This window comes from Lycorma delicatula, chromosome 5 (assembly GCF_047948215.1).
Source record: "Lycorma delicatula isolate Av1 chromosome 5, ASM4794821v1, whole genome shotgun sequence".
NCBI classification, from domain to species: Eukaryota; Metazoa; Arthropoda; class Insecta; order Hemiptera; family Fulgoridae; genus Lycorma; species Lycorma delicatula.
This window is the reverse complement of record NC_134459.1, coordinates 182,240,218-182,259,252: the sequence shown is the minus strand read 5'-3', so window position 1 is coordinate 182,259,252 and position 19,035 is coordinate 182,240,218. Positions and strand designations below refer to the sequence as shown.

General features: G+C 28.9%; 1 pseudogene; it reads right to left on the bottom strand.

Annotated features, from left to right (window-relative positions):
- Positions 1 to 3,990: 3,990 nt before the first annotated feature.
- Positions 3,991 to 19,035, bottom strand: part of LOC142325813 (protein Smaug homolog 1-like) — a 36,577-nt pseudogene continuing 21,532 nt past the window's right edge.

The window sequence follows — 19,035 nt, the reverse complement described above, 5'->3', positions numbered from 1 at the left end:
AGCGCTTAGCTAATTCAAATAAAGTTCTTAGTCGATCGGGAATGCCAGCACTCACCGGAGCTGAGATTGCTCCATTTGATGTGGATTTACGCCGTGAACAGAGTTACAACATCGGTGATCTTCAGTCATATGTCCGATCAAACATTCCCAAATTAACGCGTGGGCATTTATGATCGCATAGTGCAAATGATAAATGACGGAGTTGGGGAGGACCTTCTTCTTGGATGCGCCAGGAGGAACTGGGAAAACATTCCTCATTAGATCGATTCTAGCAACGGTTTGGCCATAGTGAAATGGAGTATCTGAAAAAACATAATCCGGTTGTTATCCAAGACTGCAAGCCATTAAAACGGTCAACATCTTGAAACGATGAAATATTTCGTAACGACAATATCACTATGTTCTTTCAAGGTATAAAAATTATACCTTGAAATAGTTGAATAGTTTATGCGTGAAAGAGTAATACTCTCGGAACAGAACGGAACGCAAGGATGTCGGAAGGTGTAATACCCTCCTACTTTTCGCAGTATACGGACTTGCGTCCTTTGCTACTGAGTGATTCTACTATACTGGCGGGTTATATAAATAGGAGATGGCGTCGATTTGTTTTTTGTGAAATTTGGACTGCGTTCCGATCCAATGGAGGATTTAAACGGTAAGGGCCCGGCGGAACGATGTACTAATGAGCATATCTTCCGTGACGCCCTCCCTTTCAACCGAGAATGAACTAAAATCCTTTGTTTAAGGGATCGTCCCCTTAAGGAAAGGGAGCCGGAGGAGATTTTGTGGGCCTGTACTTGTTATAATTTAATTTTAATTAAAGAAAATGAGTTTGGGCGGGTAAGTTCTGGAACGTTGTGTCCCAGAGCTATCCCGGTCAGCGGGAAAGTAGGGTTGGGATGGTCGGTAAGGAATTTGGTGTTTGGTTGTCGTGTCTGTCACTCATACCTTCTTGATAACCTTATAAAAGATCTGTTAGTTCTGGAAAGAACTAGACAGGCGTGAGGCAGACTGTTTTCTTGTGATCTTTCTTCTTTTTTTTTCTTTCTTCCTTTCTTGTAAGGATGGAAGGGTGGCGAGGAGGTGTCTTGGGTTCATGGCACCAGCGGTTTTTTTGGCAAGGGTGTTATTATTGATATCGTAGTTATATGGTATAAGTGAGAACGTGTCGGATCTGCAACCGTGGACACTCTCGGAAACCACACGTTTATATATACATACAGAATGAATCGTGAAGTTCCTCCGGGACTTTAATAATCTATTATACTCGTGAAAATAAACGAAAAAGTTTATAAAAAGATATGTCTTAAAATGCTTCGTTTGTGAGTTAACGACTAGTAACTCCCAAGTGCCGTAGCAATGTCCTGCATATATCATAAAAGGAGAAGAATTCAATCAAATAAATACTAGAAGTATCTGTATAATATACAAAAAATAAAGAACGGACAAAACTAAAAATTATACAGAAGTTAAAGGGAAATGGGAAATATAAAAAATTTTAGTTTGGAAATAGAAATGAATGGAGGAGACATACGTGCTTCAAGGAACTTAACACATGGTGGATAACCTTATAGGATAATGTTAATATCAAAATTAATAGGTGATTTTCCAATAAAATTTAGCAAAAAATTAATATAATATAATTAACAATGTATGAAATTACAAACGCTATACACTCATCTCACGCACTGCATAATAATCATTGACCGCTCACACACCGGAAGTCAATCTATTGAATTTTAAGCGGAGATAATCTTTAAGTACTACTAATTGAAAAAAGTAATTAAAGCGAATTTAAAAAAGGTAATAAAGTATAAATTATAATAATCTTATTATATCTTTACCGATTAGTTTTAATATTAATGAGGCGGTTTTTTATTGATTTTAAACCGTGAAAATTCTTTTATTTAAAATGAATGAGACGACCATGTAACTGGTTTAAAACTTTATTTACTTTCCCGGATTTAGCGTTATATGTTACTATGCAACTAAAGCTTTAAGGGATAAGTAATGTAGCTGTCAAAAAAAAAAATTTTAAGTTTTGTACTTTAAAAATACATTTTTTTTAAAACGTTTTTGTAAATAATTTGCGAAAAAAATGTTCTTTCCAAGTTTATTTTTTTCAGACGGACGTTAGTACGAATTTAGGAATGTATGTTGTCCTGTACTTTAACTCTGAACCAGTGACCGATTTTCTTCAAACTTGGTAAACATATACCTTCAGGAGAAAAGAATGTATTAAATTTTTCCAAAAATTGGTGTAAATTTGTTTTGGTTTGGTTATTGGTGTTAAATTTGTTATAAGTTGAGGTGTTTTGACCAAAATAAAATTTCAAATCTTCACTAGGACACTGCAAAAAATATTTTTCTTTTACAAAAGTTGAAGTTTTTTTATCTAGAAATTAACAAAAGCTTTTATTTTAAAGTTCACCTGGTTCAAAAAAATTATTATATATTTTTATTTTACTTTCCCGTCAAGTGACTTTTCTTTTCTTTTCTCTAAGCGAATGAAATTATGTGCGCGCGCTTTAGTCAGAATCATTGAATTAAATAAACAAAAAATATTATGTATATAAATAAAAATGTAAATGTTCGTTTCTTCAAAATCTTAAATCTCCGAAAGTTCTTCACCGATTGCTTTGAAATTTTGACACAACGTTGCATTCGAATGCGCGCGTGTTTTTATATACCTCTATATATATATATACCTAAGATGTCACACCTGTGACAGAAAAAACATGCTATTTTTTTTTTTTGAAAACAGCGCTATTTGTTGGACGTAAAAGCAACGCATGCTATACTAAATATTTTACGATTCCATTTCAATGTTTCCAATATGTATGTCCGCTATATATTAAAAACTACTGGACCGATTTACGCGCTGGGAAGAAGAGAAAAAGGGAAAAATCGTAAAAGGGAGAAAAGGAAAAATCGACAAATATAAAAGGGAAGAAGGGGAAAATGTAAAAAGAAAAAGGGGAAAACGGAAAAAAGAAATGGAAAGGGAAATAAGGGAAATGAAGGGAAGAAAAGGGGGATAAAGGTAGAAGATTGTGGAAAAGAGAAAGAGGAAAATATGGGAAAAGGGAATGTGTTAAACTAATTGTTCTGTATTCTTCACATTTATCTGCCCCTGTTTTCTTTGGTATGATGACTATAACACTTTTTTTGAAGTTTGACGGAAATTCCCCTTTTTCATAAATATTACAAACCACTTTGTATAATCTATCAATCGCTTCCACACCTGCACTGCGCAGTAATTCTACAGGTATTCTGTCTATTCCAGGAGCCTTTCTGCCATTCAAATCTTTTAATGTTCTCTTAAATTCAGATCTCAATATTGTTTCTCCCGTTTCATCCTCTTCAACTTCCTCTATAACACCATTCCAATCAGTATCGCTCATTTTTGTTAACGCACAACAAAAACTCATTTCAAGAAACATTTTGTTTATTATTAATACCTAATATAAATTACCAGTTCATATAACCAAATATTTACTAATAATTTTGCCATTTTAGCTTAGAAAAAAAAATAAGACTCATTACTTTATTTACAGACCTGGTACGTATAAATATTTTAATGAAATAAATCTGTTTTTAAGAACCACATTATTCCTCTCTACTGTTACATTATACATAGTTCTATTAAATAAATCACAAAGTACAAAATATTGAAATAACACATATCTATTCAGATTTATATATATATATATAAAACAAGTTTATAAAACAATTATACAATTTTGTTGGCATAAACAACAACATTAACTACAAACTGACATATGCCAACTTATGCATTCACAGCTGAATACAAAAACAATCTTAGTTTGTCATGACAATTTTATTTAAATTACTTTTTTTAATTTGTAATTTTTATTAAAATTAAATTTAAATTCATTCTTTTTTAATCTAAATTAATATAAATTGTAAATAGAATTGTAATTGTATTAAAGAAAAAAATGTCTAAAATTAAAAAAATATTTGACTTACTTCAAGTAAATGGTGATCTTGAAGGCTAGGTCTCTTAGCATGAAATACAGAAGCAGCATTATTAGATGATATTCCACTACCGACAACACTACTGGAAACATTAGCCACCACAGGACCATGCTGTACATGATGTGTTGATATACCGCTAGCATAAGTTCCAGTGGAACCAGCCGTAATACTTATTCCAGAATTATTGCCGGTACTAGTGGTCAATGAGCTACTGGCATTTCTATGAAATTGTACTTGTCTTGGACAAGGACCAGTAGGTGACACGACACACTGCGGAAACCTTGAACCTGGTATCGTGGCTCTTATTGGAAGAGATGGTTGAAGAAATACATTTTGCGGAAGGTATCTTAATGGATCTGGCCTCCTAATATAAAAAGAAAATTACAGATAGTTCACTATAACGTTTTTAAAAATAACAATACGATATTAAAAAATAAACATTTAACAAACTCATTCAGGTTTAACAAGTAACAAATTTCCTTACAAAACATCAAGGTAGTTCACAAAGGAATGAAATCCAAAATACGAGTGTATATTCTACTGATGAAAATAAAAAAACGATTCATATAAAATAAATGCTTTTTTATTTACCCCAGCCAGCCAGAAGGTTTGCTCAGACTCCTGCTTCAATGACAAAATGAGGCTACAGTGAAATTCTTGGGACAAAAATTATGGATAAAATTAGGATTTACAGTAAAAAAAAAATTGAACCTAGAACTGTAACTCCATTAATATTTCCCCAAAAGAATTTTAAAAACCAAATTCTTTAAGTCAAAAAGACTACTTCAACAAAATTTTTAGAAATTTAATTTAAGAATGATTTAAGATAACGTCAAAACTGAAAATATTCAAGAAATTTGACTAATTTAAAATATAAATCTTCTCAGAAAATATTATAATTTTAAACCAAACCAAAAATCTTCCTGAAAAAAAAACACCTCAAAATTAAAAGAAAAAAAAATTATTTACAACTGAAGAATGAACATTTGTAAATAACTTATAGAAGCGTACATAAATACAAAGATACTAATCACAATAAGCAGCATACTGCATAGAATTAACTGAATAATGTTTTGCTCACTAAATATTTCAACACTCCTAAATTGCAAAGAACTGACAGAACTCCTAAACTTCAACTCCAGCACCCCAATAACAACACCACTGGAAAGCACCAACCCTCCCACAGTAAATTAAGTTTACCAAGCACTGACTGAAGAATTACAAAGCAGTGGGAGAAGATCAAGCCTTTGTAGAGATCTGGAAACATGAAGGAAAACTAGAAAAAAAACACCCTTCATAAACAACTTAAGAAGAACTTCCAGAACACTGGTCGACAGCACTCATCCACCCGCTACACAAAAAAAGGGACAAAACAGATTCAACAACTAGGTATGATAGAAATCTCACACCTAGACACAACAACAAAATTCTTTCATGAATCATCCTTAAAAGGATTGGTTTACCTTTTTGAGAAAGAACTAGGAAAATACCAGGGAGGTTTCAGATCCTGGAGGAGCTTGTCCAGATCAGATCATAAGCCAACAGAAGGAAAAGCAGAGACATGGTAATAACGTTTGCGAACTTCAAGAAAGGATATGAGTGCATACTCTGAGAATTCCTATTTAAAATACCAAGATACCTCTGACTACATACCAAATTAATAAAAATTATAAAACTGACCCTCACAAATACTAAGTGTAAAGTGAAATTCAGAGGCAAACTCTTGGAACCATTTAAAATTAAAACAGGACTGCAGCAAGACGATGGACTCTTACCGCTTCTATTCAACTGCATTCTGGAAATGATGAGGAAATGGCTAAAAAAATTCCCCCAAAAATAAAAATAAATAAAGCCAAAAAATCAAAACTAACTGCTTTGGTTTCGCCGATGATTTGACACTGCTAGCAAACGACATGGATGAAGGTAAAACCCAAATATTAGAACTTCAAAATATTGCAAATAAAACTGGCCTCAAATTAAAGAAAGAGACTATGCCCCAAAAACCAACACAATTAGAAGAAGTAAACATAAACAGTAATAATGTAAAATAGTAATCCATTTTAAATACTTGAAAAAAATAATAACAACTAAACGAAAAAACCTAAGTCCAAACAAGAATAAACAAACCAAAAATAAAAATAAATTAAAGCACAAAAATTAACCTGGTACACCTACAGTAAAAAATATTTACCCATAAATGGAAAAATAAGACACTAAAATACAGTTAAATACAGCTTCATCTATAATATTGATGAAGCTTCTTCATCTCCTCTACCACAAATCATTAACTGTGTACAGACTACAATAAAAATGAAAAAAAAATATTATTCATTATATAAATTCATCAGACAAAATTAATGTATATAATTACGTATATAATTATGTATTATTATTAAAGAAACCAAAAATTATATTTATAATAATTTTTGGTTTCTTTTAATATACTTGTTTATAAAAAAAACTAGTATAAATACAGTTATAATATGTGAAAGTTATTATATGCAGATGAAACAATTTTCCACCTGAATGAACAATCTAAGACAGACAGACTCCAGAAACTCAAAATAAGAATTGGAAGAACCTGCATCAACAAAGAGTAACAGAAAGATGGGCAGTGATTGACTCTGCCCAACAAAGTCATGAACAAAGAGTTAGAACCCATCCCTGATAGCATGCATATGAGGAGATTAGGATTCTTTGAATCCAATGAGGATACAAGATTGAAGACTTTTGAAACAACTGGTGTTGTACGAATTAAACTCGAAAAACACCAAAATAGGATGCAGATGGTTTAGAGAAATAACGGAAGATCCAAAGGAAAAATTACCTTACACTACAAACAAGATAAAATTAAACGAAAAATCAAAGACAAAAACACTTGCTCACAATCACGAAACTTAAAACACAAACATTTTCAACACCAAAAAGGGCACAGAGAAGAACATATGAGAAGTACTGGGAGGACTGAAAATCCCAAACAGTCCCTTCACAGAGACTTCGATAATAGACTGAATAAAGTGATCCTATGGAATCATAAAATATGAAAAAAGAATTATAATTTACTTCTGATAATTTTATTGTGATACATTTTTTTTATAAGAACTTCCTAATAAGAAGCAGTCCTTCTAGTTATTTGTTTTTAATTTCCAATCACTGAGAACACTAAAAAATTTTTAATTCTGTCTATCTTTCTGTTTTACAGAACTCCTTAAGTTGTGATCACATAGTAACATATAAAATGTATACTGTTCAAAAATAATAAATTGCAGTTGCAATAATATTAAAATGAAGTAAACAAGATTTAATGCAGTAAGCAATAGTTTTATAAAATTTTATTAATAAATTTAACAACTAAATGGTAAACAAATTATAAGTTTACATTTGTCTTAGCTGCTGTTTGAATTGTAATCTCCATGATGATACTTTTCTTTTTTGTTGAGATGTGAAACAATCATGATGGTAAGTTTTATCAAGAATTGAAATGAAACAAGATAAAGCTTCTTCATCTGCTCTATCGCTAGCAATTAACTGCATACAGACTATAATAAAAATGAAAAAAAAATTTTGATTATATAAATCATCAGACAAAAAAAAATTTATGTAATTATACTATATTAATAATTAATTTTTTGTTTCTTTTAATCTAACATATTTTTTATAAAGTAAATAACACAAAAAGCAAAGCATAAGCTGACCATTTCCTTCATGAAATGAGTTAGGTAAATCTTAACATATTTACAGCATCAGTATATCTCTTGTTCCAAAATTGTACGCTTGCATCTTACAAAACTTTTGCACCAACTATAAAACAATATTTAAGTAATATGATAACCACACTTGCTGCCAGCATATTCTTACACCAGAGTAATTACAATAAAAGTATCTTTGGATTATTATATTTACAAATACGAATGTATTATCTACTTCAATCTGTATTCTTTGCTCCTTAAAATAACAATAATATAATAAATTTCAATATATCAATTTTTATTTGATTTATTTTGATTACATATTTTATTTACTTAATTAATTTTTATTTACTTGAGTTTTTTATTGTTTCTTTGAATACACAAAGAACCACCTTTTTCATAAAAATATATTTCATTATAATGCATGAAGAAATGGAAGTCTATCCACCCAGCCCACCCAACAAAAAAGTACACAAAAATGTTCTGCTCAAGCAAATGGAAAATGCAATAGCTTTAAATAATAATAATATGAAAAAACAATACTGCCTTGATATAAAAATAAAAATAATTTGTATTAAATAATTTTTTGATCCTTATAAAGTATACAAGTAAAAATAGCATACTACACATAAAAACCAATCTTGCTTTTTCAAAATAAATTTTGAAAACACAGATATAAATAAACCAATACATTCCCATTTTTGCTTTGATTTAATTATAAAATACTAGTCATGGATTTTTCTGAATGTTACATTGTAAAAACACATTCATAATTTGCTGCACCTCACCCTGTACAGCGAACTGAGTGAGAATAGCTGAAAAATTATCAAGCATAGAAATTTGGAAACAGTATAGCTCACAGAATCTAGAAATATCAATGACATGTTAATTAGATGTTTTATCAACAGCACTGTAAAACTAAAGCATATATTATTAATTATATTAACATATCATGACAATTGAAATTGTGAAGTAATATTATTCAATGAAAAATAATTTACTGGTACCTTTTCCTAATACTTTAGTAAATTGAGCTGGTATATCATCAAGAGCTGTCTGCTGTCTATTACCACCACTAGAGCTACTGGTATCATCATCACTGGTTGCTGGCTTAATTGGAGTGACCAACACTGCTTTCAGCATATCCATGGCATTCAAAAGATTTCCACCATTTGTTACATCCTAATATAAATAAGAGATAATGTACTAATCATAAATATTATGAACAACAATAATAAATTCATCAATTGTGTTTTATTTGCAATAGGAAAAAAATTAATTACTAGTTAATCAAAGCTTCAAAAGTTCTTTCTTTCTAAATTTAAAATAAATACTACCAGTATTACCTAATTAGAAAATAATTAGTTATTATTTGGAAGTTGAGCTGGCAGCAGACCTACTCTCCCTTAATAACAACAGCAAAATATGTTAAGTACATAAAGTTCCAAAGAGCAGTTCATTTTTTTTAAAAATCATTTAGGTTTGGCATTACAAAAAGGGCTATCAGCTATCACTAGACTGAACAAGCATTTCTGATTAATTTACTTATTTACTGTACTCATAACAAAAATAAATTTTTAATAAAATTAATGTTCACATAATAATTTTCATTTTTTTTTTTTTTTTTTTTTGCCTGACAAATCAGTTTACTCCAGATGCTTGCAAAAGAATGCTTGTGAACAGGAATATGAAAATGGAAATGTACAGCATATGTAAAACGCCAAGCCTGACTCAAACCTAGGACCTCTGGATGAAAGGGCAAGGAGGTACCACTCTGCTATAGAGATTGGAAAAATTTCATAAAACATTTTTTAAACAACTTGGGTCTAAGACCAACATTAAAAAATCCATCAGAGATGGATTCAAACAAAGTCTGAAATTAATTAATTCCTGTAATTTTTAACAATTTTTTTTTTTATTATTTATTTAATATTTGTCAAGTTGTAATATAAGTGACTACACAATTTGTGATTGAATAAATCAAAGAATGAACTATTAATCAAATACTTTTTTTTTTAATTTACAAATTTCATGAAAAAGAAAAACTAAGACATACTGACCTGTTCTAATTGACATAGTTCACGTAGTTTGGCAATAGAGCGTATCACTTTACGTCAAGCACCTTGCGTTACTGGACCAGCATCAATTTGTTGTAATACAGAATCAAATGTTTCTTCACTCAAAGATAACATCTGTTCATATGTTAATTGTGAAAACAGTTTTGAATATTTGTGCAACCTCAGCGATTTCAGCCATGCCTGAACATCTATTAAATATAATAAAAATGTAGTATATATAGATTTGTTTCCAAACAGTATGTACAGAGTAAAATCACAGCAGTGCTGATAAATCTATACAGCAAACAATAAGTTCGGATTATATTAATTCAAATCAGACAAAAAATAATTGATAATTGCTATTTCAACAAATCTTATTCTTAAAGACAATACGTCAAAATAAGACTTTTTATTTTATGTTTTCAAGAGAGATGACAGAAGAGTTTGCTTTGAAAAAAATTAGCTTTTTTTAAAAAAGAAAAATTAGAACAAAATACAGAGCTTTTATAAAAAAAAAATAAAATTTTATTTCCACACTAGTAAAAAGTGTTAGCAATTGGGAGGTGTAGTGAGTAATCTTGGTATATAATCATAATGTATTTTACCTATGCAAGGGAATAAATGTAACCTTTGCATTATTTTAACAAACTGCAACATTTTTAAGAAAATTAAATTTGCCTACTGTACAAACGGCACTTTTAGCTGTAAATATGCAGCAAACACCACACCACATGTAAGTTTATGATCGTTTCACAATTTGTTTCAATGGATATTGTTATATTGCAGTAATTAATTATTTAATCAAGCTATCATCATAGCAATTGATATCCATAAGGATACTTGACTTGGCTAATCTGTAGTATTAAGTAATTACATTGGTAATTTTTACAAGCTCATTTTATTATTATAAATCTATTTAAAAATTTTAAAACCTTAATTACTTAGTATTGTAAAAATTCTTCTTTTTTTGGCTTTTACCAGTTCAATAAATGTATACAAAAAATACAAATACATATTATGTATTTGTATTTACCTGAAGCCAAGTAGTTACCAAACATGCACCTGTTCATTGGTCTGGGTTTAGTGAACACTAAAATAAAGTATTTAATTATAGTCTTATATGGAGGTTTTATATACAAATATGGATTGGAATATAATCACATATTTATTTCATCCTGTCTTCTATTATACGAGGTGTGGCTATTAAATAACGAGTATAATTTATAATATAATAGTGCATTGGTTAATACACTTTTAAGTGTATTGGTTAATACACTTTTACCATACTTTTTTAATTATAAACTAATGAACTTCGGCCAGTTTTACACCTTCAGAAAATAAAAATCTTATCCAAGAATTTGTTTTTCCATAGTCAAATTCCTGATTTTTCTGTGGGAGTACAGACTTGAATATCAGACACTTTCAGTTTATTCTATTAGTTTGTTTTTATTTTTATAAAAATCAAAAATGACTACTGAAATTTCATTGTAACTATTTTGATTTTATGCACTGTGCACAAGTGAATTGCAAGAAAAATAATTAATAGTAAATCATTCTATTAGTAAAATTCTTAATTTAAAAGTGAATAATTTTTATAATCAGGTAGATACTTGTTAAATTTATATTTTATGGTTTTTATGAAAATAATTATGAACTTAAAATATAACAAAATAATAGAACAACAAACTGAAGATGACCCATTAATTAAAAAATATCTCTCTATTGGGAGGGTTTTATTCACATATTACTGTTTTTTTCTGTTTTACTGCAAATATATTTATGAAACTTATAATATTTACTAATATTAAATATATTACTTATATACAAAAGATGAATTATTGATGTTTTTTTCAGTTCAATGTTCATTCCTAAAGAAAATGCTTTACAGATCCTCTGCAATACTAAATTAATAATTTATTATATATAATATTTACCTGATGTAATGAAAATGCTAATTAATATTTGAGAGAAATGGAAACTGACATTATCAGTAATTGTACTGAAAACTTCAATTTATAAACTTCCAAATTATAATATTATTTTAAAAATCTGAAGATTGTAAGAAACTAACTGTATACCTTTCACATCTACAATAAAATAAAGAAGTACTCAGTAAAGCTTTGAAAAAGTATGATTTCTTCCATTAGATTATACAAGATTCTGTAATATATAATTGATTTGTATTTTATACATATATTACAGTAAATGTAAAAAACTTTTATACCTTTCATTCCAGGTGAATTATAACCATGGGGTAATTTAAGATCATCAAGCTGTGCTTCAGAATTACTACCAGTAGTTATCTGTGACTGTGGTGATAACTGAGGACTACCACTTTGGTTAGATAAGGAAAACCTGCAACTTTTGTCTCTAACAACTGACATGTCATTCTGAAATACAATAAATAAATAACTATAACAATAAACTAATAACTATAAAAGTCACATTCATAATAGTGAACGTGTTATAAATTTAACATAAAGCAAACATTCTATGATGAATATAAATTAAGAAAGGCAAGTACAAATAGCAAACGGGAGTGAGTTGTCGTAAATTTGTTTTACAATTTGTAAAAAAACAAAGGAATTGAAAGATACATTTAAACAGACATTAATAATCCAATGTTATAAACTAAAAATGAGTAAGAAATATAAAATGACAAACTCTTACTGAGAAGTACTTATTGAAGAAATTAACTTTTATATAATTAATAAAAATAAAACAAAGAAATTTTTTCAAAGAAGAAGGTACGTAAATCATATAGATAAAACATAATTATGTACAAGAAAAAATTAAAAAATTAGATATTCTGATAGTAAAATTAACAATGGAATAGATATAAGCAAAATACTAAAAAGAAGGAAAGCGCTATCATAAAAAAAAACACCTGTTTGTAATTAATTTTTTTTAATGTTTCTAATACTAATAGAAGCTATAAAACTTTGCAGCTCTTAATCATGAAAAGCCAGAAAGGGAAAAATAAACTTTTTGTCCTTGATACAACTACATAAAGCATCCTATATATAACCTGATGTTTTCACAATATCTGAAATGTGTAAGGCAAAGCAACTTTGTAATTGAAGAGTGTGAAATAGAGATAAAATACCTAACAGCAGAACTGAGGCCACAGACTATTTTTCTAGTAGGTCTCTAAAGGTGACTAGTTCCAAGATAAGCTGTGAGCAGCCTATAGCAGAATATTTTCACAGAGGATGCACTATAGGCTATGCTGCTAATATTAATATTAATTATTCGCCTTCCAAAGATACATGAATTTCACTACAGCTCCATACTCAGGCATTCAAAAAGCAAATTATAGATTGCTTTTTAAAAGTATATTTTTTTAATACAACAAATTATATATGGAATGTTCAGTATTTTTTAACTGGTCTGCAGCAAGTCAATGCTAAACACATATTTTGTTTTTTAAATGGTATAAATGAGATCTCACTGGCAGTATATGTAGATTTTTTTATCAATCCAGTTAACACTTTGTTGGTTGTTACAAATTAACAAGCATTTGTTACTCAATAATAGAAAAAAAATATCACTAACTTTTAGGAGAGATAAATATTTCTTTGTTGTTGTATAGTGTCAAAACACATACATAAAAAAAGATTTCATAAAATAGATTTCCTTTAAAGTGAATTTATTTTTAATGCAACTTTCCAAATAAAAATTCTGAAAATTTTACTGACTTATTTCTGATCAGATAAATTAAGATCAAATTATTAAGAGACTGGTTTCTATGTGTGGCTTCTTATTGTAAGTAACAGACTAAAAGCAATATGGATGATCCTTAAACCATTACTTCCCCACCTGTTACAACATTAATTTAGCAGTATCACAATTTGTAAATCTAACATAGAATAAATGATATACCATTTAATACTTCATAAAAACAAGATACTTTATACAATCTGCAAAATTACTTAAAAAGGTATTAATCAAAACTATACAATAAAACTAGGTTCATAAAAAAATATGATCATATATATATATATATATTTATAAAATCAGTCTTTATTTTGTGATAAGTAATGATGTCCACTCAAAAAAATGCTAATTGCTTACAACTGAGTGATGTCCTACTGTAACAACAGTCAACAATAACAATATTCTACTACGTAAATCACAGTAACAGTAAACAATTCTATACTAAATAAATCAAAGTCAAGAATGAAAACAGTTCCATCTATAGATAAAACCATGGCTACAGTATTTTAGCTTTCTTTAGTGTGGTGCTTATAGACTACCTCCAAAAAGACAGGATCATGTAAAGTATTACACTTCTCTACTGGATCAATTAAAAGGTGATATTCAGGCTAAACATTCACATGTGACCAAAAAGAAAGTGCTCTTTCACCACGATGATGCGCCAGCACATACGTGTCTGGTTGTTGTTGCAAAGCTCTGTGACCTATGCTTTGAAGTGCATTCACATGAGCCGTATTCACTAGATTTGGCTCTCAGCAATTACTTTCTCTTTCCAATAAATTGCTTGCTAGACAAAAATTCATTTCAGAGGAAGATCACAGCTAATGTTATCAGTTTTTTTTACAGAGTTGGAAAAGTTGCATTATACTGAGGATATTAAAAATCTGAACCTAGAATGAATATCTTCATATGTGATTAAGTAGCTAATCATGTGTTTTCATGTTATTCATCAAATTTAAATAAGCATGATTCTACAAATTAATAGAAGTTATTTCATTTACAAACAAAATAAACACAAGTAATTATCACACTTAAATTAAAAGGCTTAGTCATACATACAAGTATGCAAGCACACATTTGTGTTAAACTGTAGACATACTATTAAGCATACAAAAATTTTAAACATCAAAAAAAGACTATAGAAAAAAAATGTATTAAAATTTTAAAAGAAAGGTATAAAGTAAATCTACAGCAGAGTACTGCTAAAAATGAATTAACTTCTACCTTAACTTCTACCTAAAATGAATTTATTTTAGTCAATCAAACTTTAATAAACTAAAATGATAAAATGTACCAATTAACAGTGTGATATTCTATAATAATTTTTCTACCAATGCTGATTATTTTATATTAATATTAAGGTTCTATATATCAAGAAAGGTTTACAATCAACAAACTGAAAGATATAAGAAGATGAGAGCTCATAAACAAAAGCAGCTGTTTTAATAACAGTATTAAAAAAGCTGAATATACAGTAGCAGGACTTTCCCATCATGCAGTTAAAATCCTATAACTGTGGGTTGTTTCTGATGCGTGACTTACACGCCCAATTTAATTAAAAATATTTATAATTTTATTTAAATATATATTTTTTCATTTATTTTTAATTCAATGATTCTAATCAATGTTGGTCAGCACTAAGTAAACTAATGTAATTTCAAAACTTACGTAGAACAAATTTCACTTGTACAGTGGCAGACTGGTGTAGCTGCAAGACTTAACACACCAGGTACAGAATCTGGGGATCAAGTTCGAGAGCCAGCTCGATGGAGTCAATTTTTTATACTTTAAATGTTATTCATTTATTTAATTCTACTTTTCTTTTTCATGTTTAGCCTCTGGTAATTACCTTTCAGATAATACTTTCAGAGGATGACATGTACAAGTGTAAATGAAATGTAGTCTTGTACAGTCTCAGTTTCACCATTCCTGAGATGTGTGGTTAATTGAAACCCAACCACCAAAGAACACCAGTATCGTATCCACAATATAGTATTCAAATCCATGTAAAAATAACTGACTTTAGTAGGACGTGAACGCTGTAACTCTCGACTTCCAAATCAGCTGATTTGAGAAGACGTGTTCACCGCTAGATCAACCTGGTGGTATTTAATGCTACTGTTTAAAAAAAAAATATTCATTTAGAAACAAAACTAATAAGTTTAAAAAAAATCAATCTTACATTTCATAAGATAAATCAAATTTACAAAATATACTTTTATTTCATTTGAGATCCTAAGATTAAAGAAATATGTTCTTAATTCATGCCCCTACAAATGATACAAATTGTATTTTACTCACTGAGAAAGTGTTATTTGTACATAAATTTGTTCAATAACAAATCACAATCCAACATTATTTGCCGTGGAGTTGAAAGGAACTGGTCACCTAATCGATAACAACTTAAAACAACATTATCATCAATACTACTTAAGCTTAAGGTAATAAACATTAATATTTTCATTTTATATAAATAAAGGTTTTCATTAGTTTATTACACAATTAATTAAAGAAAACCATAAAAAATTTTTTAAATTTAACTAACCTGAGAAGTACACAATTCATTTGAAGGTGTCACACCAAATGGAGTAGTTAGAAAATTATTACAATGTTGCCTATTTTTTTCTTGTGAATTTAGGTGGGATTGCAATTTGCATGAACTATTGCCCAAATTACAAATACCAGGTGAACCTCCACCAGGTGTACCAAGATTACAATTTCCACCACCAGTAGCACTACTACCAATGTTACTGCTACTACCCATTACACCACAATCTGAAAAATTACAAAAAAAAGTTTGATTTAGTTTTCAGTTTTCAACACGATCTTAATTTTTGTTACAAAGAAACATATTCATGTGTAGAATATATGTAAATAAACATATAATCCAATTAAGATTATGTGCTACAACAGAAATAAAAACTTTTCATACTATTGGGTGCCATAATAACAGCATGGCTGTCAGCATTCTAACATTTCAATGCTTGTTAATCACATGCATTAAAAAAGTGCTTATGTTATGTATTTATATCAAGTATATTTATTACTTGATAACAAATATACTTGTTTGTATATTTGTTTAGAATTTTTATTTGTAGATTACATAAAATAGATTCAAAAAGTTCCTAATATGGTTTAAAATCCATAATATAAAAAAAATTTTGGTTTTTATGTGTGTAATACTCCTAATGTCACAAAATAAGAGCCAAATCAAATTTTCTTGTTTCATAAACAATACTAAAACTGTTTATTTCACATCATTTATGCTGTAAAGAGCAATTAATGCCGTAGCAATTAAACAGCATACAATATAAAATTTTAGTTTTAATTTAAAATTTACAGAGACTGATTTCTAAATAGTTACAAGTTGCTTGAACAAGTATATGGAGAATCCACAATTTAAAAAACAGCAGTTTACAGGGCAACATTCATAACATTTTGAGGACAACATTCATAATGGGCAGTCATCTCAATAAATGAAGAAAATATAGTGTTAAAAATATTGTTTGGAGTGACAGAAGGAAAACTGTCACTAATATTGTCAATATTAGCATATCAGTTGGAAATTATCGCAATATTCTCCATAATAAACTGAACATGCATAGTGTTTGTCAATACATAGTTCCAAAAATATTGTCTACTGTTCACTATGAATTAATTTCTGATGGGCAGAGAGTGAACAAAAAAAAATTTCTATATCTTTCATCGTTTACGAAATTCAATGCAAAGAAAACATCCTGAAAAACAGGAACCAAAAAATTGGATTGTTTTGCAAGACAATGAACTAGAACATCAATCCATGCTTTGTCAAAGAGTACCTTTCTTTTTCCTGTTTAGCCTCTGGTAATTACCGTTCAGATAATACTTCAGAGGATGAATGAGGATGATATGTATGAGTGTAAATGAAGTGTAGTCTTGTATAGTCTCAGTTCGACCATTCCTGAGATATGTGTTTAATTGAAACCCAACCAAGATCGGTATCCAAGATCTAGTATTCAAATCTGTGTAAAAATAACTGACTTTAATAGGACTTGAACGCTGGAACTCTCAACTTCCAAATCAGCTGATTTGGGAAGACGCGTTCACCACTAGACCAATCTGGTGGGTTATGTCAAAGAGTACCTGACACAACATAATTTAACAATTCTGGAGCATTGACCACACTGATTTGGTAGCTGAGTATTACTCAATGAAAAAAGCTGAAATGGGAAAAGATACAAGAACAGTGATGATATGACAGCCAACCTGACAATATCTCAACATGGGTTCCACAAACGTTTTCAAAATATTATGTACATTTACAAAAGAATATAGCTGCCAAAGGAAACTACTTTGAAAGTATACTCTAAAAATAAGCAGTTTTTGAAAAATAAACAATTCTGGGAACTTTGTGGCCTACCTTGTTTATTAAAACATAACATTAAAATAAAAGCATAATAAAGGTTAACTACAATAAATAGATTTTAGTTCATTTTTAATTTAATTTAAATTTTGTGATACATTTAAGTTAACTTAATTTAAATTATTAATTTACTTTTTTGTTATTGTTCAGAAAATCTTTGAAAACATAAATAAACATATCGATTTCATATTAAAGTAGTCAAACAAAGTATTTACTTTGTGAATGAAGTTGTACAATTTCTTCAACCTTTAGTAAGATAGAAAATTTTTTTGAGATTTTCTATGCTAATACAAAAATTACTGTTTCACTAGCTTTACTGATAAAAATTATTTGCTTGAACAATCATGCATTTATAATGCATGTCTCTCATAACTGTTTCCTGGCAAAGAAATAAAAAAGTTTTTGTATCACTATTAATAAAAGACCACTTTTTTTTTGGTTATCAAAGTTACATGCAAGGGTGTAATACATACATGGTTGCCTATGTTTTTACTTTCTTGAAAATTCATAAAAATATTACTGAATTTTACAAAGGTTGATTGAACATCTAAATTCTAATCTTAAAAAACCTTTCATTTAACATACTACAGTATGTTAGTGTTTAATCTTCAGACAAAGATTTTTTTGTTTTTTTTCTGATCTTCAAAGCTATACAGCTGATCATTAAATAAATAGTTTTCAAGACATTCAAATTCACAGACCTATTCTTTTCTTTACAGGATATTTTCTAAACAATTTTTAAGTAAATAAGATTCCTAGGTAAATACTAAAAAGGAAGATAAGCTAATCTTTTCTCATTACAAAACGCACAAACTGAACAAATTTCATACCAAAATTCTAGAATTTCACCTCTGTCTTTTAACCAGAAAATTCTGTAAGTAAATCCTAAGTTTACATAAACATTTTTCCGGTAATGGGATTTATTTCTTATTAAAAAAAATTAATTTGCATCAGCCTTAGTAGTTAAATAGTCTTTCTTAGCAATTAAATAAACAATTTAACAAAGAATTGGATTAATTTTAAAATGAATGATAAAAATACAAAACTAGTGGGTTTAAACAATGACCAAGTGTCTTGGTAATGAATGTTTTTTTAATAAAAATTGCAGTAAAGCGAGTTCATTAATATTAATTATACAGAGATATGACAGAGAATAATAAACAATGTAATA